This window comes from Erpetoichthys calabaricus, chromosome 2 (genome assembly GCF_900747795.2).
Source record: "Erpetoichthys calabaricus chromosome 2, fErpCal1.3, whole genome shotgun sequence".
Taxonomy (NCBI): domain Eukaryota; kingdom Metazoa; phylum Chordata; class Cladistia; order Polypteriformes; family Polypteridae; genus Erpetoichthys; species Erpetoichthys calabaricus.
In genome coordinates this window covers 44598475-44606084 of record NC_041395.2, presented here as the reverse complement: position 1 = coordinate 44606084, position 7610 = coordinate 44598475, and positions in this window count along the sequence as shown.

Genomic DNA, 7610 nt, shown 5'->3' with positions numbered 1-7610 from the left:
TGACCTCCCTCTCATTCACACACATGTATTCTGTCTTGGTCCTACTGACCTTCATTCCTCTTCTCTCTAGGGCATATCTCCACCTTTCCACGGTCTCCTCCTTCCACGGTTACAGATCACAATGTCATCCTCAAACATCATAGTTCATGGGGACTCCCGTCTGATTTCTCATCTGTTAACCTGTCCATCACCATTACAAATAAGAAAGGGTTTAGAGATGATTCCTGGTGTAATCCCACCTCCACCTTTAACACATCCGTCACTCCTACTGCAGACCTCACCACTTTCACATTTCCCTCATATATATCCTGTATCACTCTTACATACTTTTCTACCACTCCCAACTTCCTCATACAATACCACAACTCCTCTCTAAGCACCCTGTCATATGCTTTCTCCAAGTCCAAAAATACACAATGCAGCTCTTTCTGGTCTTCTCTATACTTCTCCATCAACACCCTCAGAGCAAACATCACATCTGTAGTTCTCTTTTCCGACATGAAACCATGCTGCTGCTCGCTAATCATCACCTTCCTTCTTCCACTACTCTTTCCCATAACTTCATGCTGTGACTGATCAATATTATCTCTCTGCAATTAGTACATCTCAGCACATTACCCTTTTTCTTAAAAAGTGGCACCAGTACACTTTTTCTCCACTCCTCTTACTTTCCAAGATTGCACTAAACAATCTGGTTAAGAACTCCACTCTCATCTTCTGTGCTTCCACAAGTATATCATCTGGACCAACAGCCTTCCCATTCTTCATCCTCTTCATAGAAGTCCTTACTTCCACCTTGACAATCTTTTGCACTACCTGGTTCACTATCTCCTCATCATCCATCCTTCTCTCTCTCTTATTCTCTTCATTCTTCTATTTATTAACTGTACTGTGTATTGTACTCTTTCCATCTATTCAACACACTCTCCTCGCATGTGAGTACTTTTCCATTATTATCCTTTATCCTTTAGTTCATTATTGCATGGCAAAGTACCTGATGCACTAAAAGTGTCTATCATCAAACCATTACTTAAAAAGTCAGACCTAGACCCACACATACTTAATAACTATAGAACAATTTCAAATTTACCTTTTCTCTCCAATATACTTGAAAAAATAGTCGCCAATCAGCTTCAGTCACACCTTACGCATCACGATTTATTAGTGAAATGCCAGTCTGGCTTCCACACTGGTCATAATACAGTACTGGCAAAAACACCTATTGCAAACATCATTCAGATATCCTCTGATGAAGGAAACACCACTGTAATTATGTGGTTAGACTTAAGCCCAGTGTTTGACAGCATTGACCATCTATTTTACTGCACAGGCAAGAAAATGTTGTTGGGCTTACAGGCACTGTCCTTGCCTGGTTTACTTCTTAAATATCAACTCGATTCCACTATGAATAGAAATGTACTGACAGTACTCCATCATTATACACAGAACTGAGATATGGTGTCCTGCAAGGCTCAGTGCTGGGACCTTTACTGTTTTCACTTTACATGCTTCCACTGGGATGTATCATTAGAAAACATAATGTTAATTTTCACTCATACACAGATGACACCCATTTTTTTTAGATCAAATGGAGTTTCTCCGATGTTGTTTTTTATTAGTTGTTTTAGTGAATTAAAGGAGTGGGTGGATGACAACTACTTGTCTTTAAACACTGATAAAACAGAGATGTTAATTGTTGGAAGGAATGATGCTGATCGAAACAATATTTTGTCATCATTTAACTCAGTTGGAATCACCATTAATTTTACCGAATCAGCCTTCAATCTAGAAGTTATCTTTGACTCTAGCATGTCACTTAATGTTCACATTTAAAAGATGTCTAAATCATGCTTCTTCCATCTTGAAAATATTGGGAAATTAAGGTGTTTTCTAAATAAGGAGGATTCTGAGAAATTAATTCATGAATTTATTTCAAGAAGGATTGACTACAGCAATTCTGTGTTCACTGGATGTTCAAACTGTTCTTTATACAGCCTCCAGTTATCCCAAAATGATGCTGCAAGAATTATTACAAGAACAATAAAATACGAACACATAACTCCAGTTCTTAAATCCTTACACTGGCTCCCGGTTAAGTTTAGGGCAGATTTCAAAATCCTCCTTTTAACATATAAAGCCTTAAATGGCCAAGGTCCGGCTTACTTGTCTGAACTTATCATGCCTTACAAACCAGAACGTAAGTTAAGATCTCAAGATACCAGTCTGCTTATGATTCCAAGGATTAATAAAATAACAGTGGGAGGTCATGCTTTTAGTTACAGGGCACCTAAATTGTGGAATGTTCTGCCTGCTACTATAAGAGATGCCCCTTCGGTCTCAGCTTTCAAATCCCAGCTGAAGACTCACTACTTCAGTTTAGCATATCCTGACTAGAGCTGCTGATTAACTGTGCAGACTGCATCTCTGTTTTTAGTCATTAATAATAATTCTTTGCATTTATATAGCGCTTTTCTAGCACTAAAAGATAAGTAATATGATAGGTGCAATTTGCTACTAACCCTCACCTATTGTATTTCTCTTTTTGGTTCTCAAATGTGGCACTTGGTGCCACTGCTCACATGCCAAGTTGTTCTGCCTGCCTAAGGTAAAGTCATCTATGATTAAGGATCACAGGAATCATGGGGTAGAGGTGTCCTTTCATTGGATTGGCTGGCCCAGTGCTGAATCAGCTGTGGAATGGCAAATAGGGGGAGGCAGCTTGATGGCCGAGGTCTCCAAGACTCTGAATAAATCCAAATCATATTATGTGATATCATCTACTGTTGAATTCTGCTCTGTATTTGTAATATTTCTGTTGCATTATTATATTGTATTGGGGATTACTTGTGTTCTGTTCTGTGTATTGTATTTACCCCCTTTTTTTTGACACCCACCGCACGCCCAACCTACTTGGAAAGGGGTCTCTCTTTGAACTGCCTTTCCCAAGGTTTCTTCCATTTTTTCCCCTTCATGGGTTTTTCTGGGAGTTGTTTCTTGACTTCTTAGAGAGTCAAGGATGGGGGGCTGTCAAAAGGCCGGGCCTGTTATATAGCCCATTGCAGCACTCCTTGTGTGATTCTGGGCTATACAGAAATAAATTGTATTGTATTGTATCACCCTAACCTGCTGCACATCTTTCCCAGCTCGGTCCCTCTGTCTAGCTATTTGGTCCTTTTCTTCCTCCTTTGTGTCCAGCCTCTCACACAACTCATCATACGCCTTTGCTTTAGTTTTCACCACTTCTCTCTTCACCTTACGCCTTATCTCCTTGTACTCCTGTCTACTTTCTTTATCTCTCTGATTATCCCAATTCTTTACCAACCTCTTCCTCTAAATATTCTCCTGTACTTCCCCATTTCACTACCAGGTTTCCTTGTCTGCCTTCCTCTGTCAAGATGTCACACCACAGACCCTTCTAGCTGTCTTCCTTACCACTTCTGCTGTAGTTACCAGGCTATAACCCTTCACTGCCACCCAGTGCCTGTCTGACCTCCTCCTTGAACTCCACCTTTCAGAATTCCATTTTCACCTCCAAACTCCTTCTGAGTGACTTTCCTGCATAGGATATAATCCATGTGTGTGCATCTTCCTCCACTCTTGTATTTCACGCTATTGTCCACCCTTCTTAAAATATGTACTTATCTACAGCCATATTCATCCTTTCTGCAAAATCCACTATTATCTGACCTTCTGCATTTCTTTCCTTGACACCATATATACCCATCACCTCCTCTGTTCCCTTCACCAACATGTCCACTGAAATCTGTTCCAATCACCATTCTTTCTCCCTTGGGTTCACTCTCCACCACTTCATCCAACTCACTCCTGAAATCTTCTTTCTCATCCATTGCACACCGAACTTGCAGGATGTATGTAATAACAACATTCATCATCACACCTTCAGTTACCAGCTTCATAATAATCACGCTGTCTGACACTGTTTTCACCTCCAAAACATGTTTGACATACTGTTCCTTCAGGATAACCCCTACCCCATTTCTTCTCCCATCCAACAATAGTAGAATAATTTGAGCCCACCTCTGATACCCCTGGCCTTACTCCCCTTCCAGGTCTCTTGCACACACAATATATCAACCTTCCTTCTCTCCATCATATTGGCTAACTCACTCCCTGTACCATTCATACTTCCAACATTCAAAGTTCCTACCCTCAGTTCCACTCTCCTGCCCTTCCTTCTCTCCTCCTACCACCGAACATACTTTTCCCCCTCTTCTACTTCAGCCAACAGTAGCCCTATTTCCCTCACACCCTGTTGGCTAACAGTACTGGTGGCAGCCATTGATAACCTGGGAATCGACTGATCCGGTATAGAAATCACATGAGTATACGTGTTTGAACATGTTTGAACTAATATGTTGTAACAAAGGTGCTATATAGGCACCGACCTGACACAGACTGACACCAGGGCCACGTATAAAAGCCAATAAACTTTTATTTTTCTTCACCTGTGGGGCACATCTTCCCCATGTCCCACAGGCAGTACACAGTCCCAAAAGCACCACTAGCACTGCACAAAAACACACTGGTCACCACCACCACTCCTCCTCCTCCCGGCAAGCATTGTCCTCCACCTCTTGACTCAGGCTCTCAGAGTGGTGGCTGCTGGTCCCTTTTATAGTTCACCCGGAAGTGCTCCAGGTGCTTGATTGCCGAGTTCCAGCTGAACTTCCGGGTGTGGTGAAAACACTGCCCACAAGGGCTCAAGAGTCCCAGCTGCAGCACCCCCTGGCTGCACCTACGGGACCCAACAGGTCTGCACCAAACTCCAATTCCCATGGAGCCATGCGGGAGACCGAGGCACCACTCCAACCCAGGGGGGTTGCCATCTAGCATCCAGGGGAGATATTGAATATTCAATTGCTGCTCCCCCTGAACATATACACAATGTGCGTAAATTTCAAGCTGATCGAGCCAGTTGTTAGTTAGCTATTGGGAAGGTAATAGATATCTGCGTGTACACTTTGGCGTAAAAATGGGTGATCGAAATTTAGGGCAACGTACGAGTATTAATATTAAATTCTGAGTGAAAATCGGCAAATGTGCTACTGAAACATTACAACTGTTGAAAGTGGCATATGGTGAAGATGCAATGAAAAAGTCGAGTGTGTCTGAGTGGCATAAGAGATTCAAACGTTGTAACGGATACCCCAGAAGCGATAGCTTAAAACAACAACGATGGACGTTAATATTGAAAATGAGTTTCAGGCCTGCTTCCATAAATGGGAATGCCGTTTAAGTCAAAATATAGATGCACAAGGGGAGTACTTTGAAGGTGACAGTAGCCACTAGTGTACAGCTCCGCATGTACATTTTTCTGGGAATTAAATTGTCACACCTCATGTATACAGTATATATATATATATATATATATATATATATATATATATATATATATACACACACACTTTATACATAATTCCAGTCAAAAGTTATTGCATACAATTCCAGCATTCCAAAGACACTGCCGAGATTGGCTTCAATTGTCTGTGACCCTGAACTCAAATAAATATGCACGAAGATGAACATATTCAATTCAGTTACACTTTAACTTGTGAGTACAGCATACTATACAATACTTACAAATAAATAAAGGATGAAAAATGAAATGCAAGATAAAGACAAAACATAATATTGAAACATAAACATAGAAACATTATGTGCCATATGAAATAAACATATACTTTAATGTATATAAGGTGATTTTACACCTGAAATTGTATATACTGTACATAGAGCCGCCTGTACTTCCATAGAAGACTGGCATCCTTCAACATCTGCAGTAAGATGCTGCAGATGTTCTATCAGATGGTTGTGGCGAGTGCCCTCTTCTACGGAGTGGTGTGCTGGGGAGGCAGCATTAAGAAGAAGGATGCCTCACGCCTGGACAAACTGGTGAGGAAGGCAGGCTCTATTGTTGGCATAGAGCTGGACGGTTTGACATCCGTAGCAGAGCAACGGGCACTCAACAGGCTCCTATCAATTATGGAGAATCCACTACATCCATTAAACAGTGTCATCTCCAGACAGAGGAGCAGTTTCAGCGACAGACTGCTGTCACTGCCCTGCTCCACTGACAGACTGAGAAGATCATTCCTCCCCCGAACAATGCGACTCTTCAATTCCACCAGAGGGGTAAACGTTGAACATTATTCAAGTTATTGTCTGTTTTTTACCTGCATTTTTTATTACTCTTTAATTTAATATTTTTTGCTGCTGGAGTATGTGAATTTCCCCCTGGGATTAATAAAGTATCTATCTATCTATCTATCTATCTATCTATCTATCTATCTATCTATCTATCTATCTATAGAATTTACGTAGGGTGATTTTACTGTCCCGATTCAGCCACATTCTAAAGAGATCATTCCAAAGGAAAACCATAATAATGTCATTTAGAAACAAAAGATCCATCACATGTGATGGGTATATGGATGTAGTTTTGCAATTTTAGAAATGTGATCAAAATAAAAAAACATTGTCTTTTCTTTGTCATGTACTCATGATATGCATTTCTGCACATACTAAAAGATGATGTCTTTAAAAAAAAAAGAGAACGATTGACCTTAATTTATAATTGTACTGAAGCTAAGACAAATACTATACAGTATGCAGTGGTCTACAGTGTTGAGGTGACCTTATTATAAATGGCCTCATTGTGGACTGGAGACTAAGGGCTGGCACTACAAACCTCAGGGCATCACGTTCAGTCAATAGCTGACTCACACTGTAACACTACAAAATCATTTAACCAGCTAGTGCTCCAAATTATCAAAGACAATACGAACAATTGTACAGCAATTCTATAATTAAAAAGCTTCTCAACACAATCTTAACAAAATGTACTATATAAAAAAGTAGACTTGCTTATTATTGGCCATTAGTCTTTAGTTGTGTTCAGTGCTGTGTGAGTGAAGATTAACAGTGACTTGAACTTGACAGTCTCAAGCAATCGCTTTACACATGCTTTTAAAACACTAAAAGGTGATGGCTGAAGACCTCATCTCTCTGCCCCAGGCTGCTGAGTAACCACAGCCCCTTGTGAAATGCTCTTTCTCAATATTTCTGTAATATTTCAGTGTCCCATAGAGTGTGTTGCCCCACTCAGTCATAAAGGCTCTGCTTGTTCAGCCACCAACGGCTTGTGGCTGTTGACATGTCCGTTAAAAACAGAACTAACTTCCCCTGAAGAGTCGGCTTTCTCAAGAATTGTGTCCTTCTGCTTTTCAGTGAAATAAATAACATGATAATGAAGATGGGGTTGGTTCCATGAGACACCATTCCTAACATTTCTGACTGGATGTGGGAATTTGCATCATGAATAATACAGAACTAACACATTAAAATATTACAACCACAAAATCTTTTTTTTTTTGTTATTCACTGTTCTTTGTAAGAGTACATGTACCTCATTGTCGTAGCTAAAAAAGGAAATACCCTGTATATGTATGAGGAAGAAAGAATGTATCTGAAAGATAATTCTAGGGAGAAGTTAATAAAACCTGCCTGTATCTTCCCTTTTAGTAGCCAAAGCCAATCAAAATAATCACTGAAAACATTAGTGATTTTTAGCATCGTTTGAGTTTCATGAC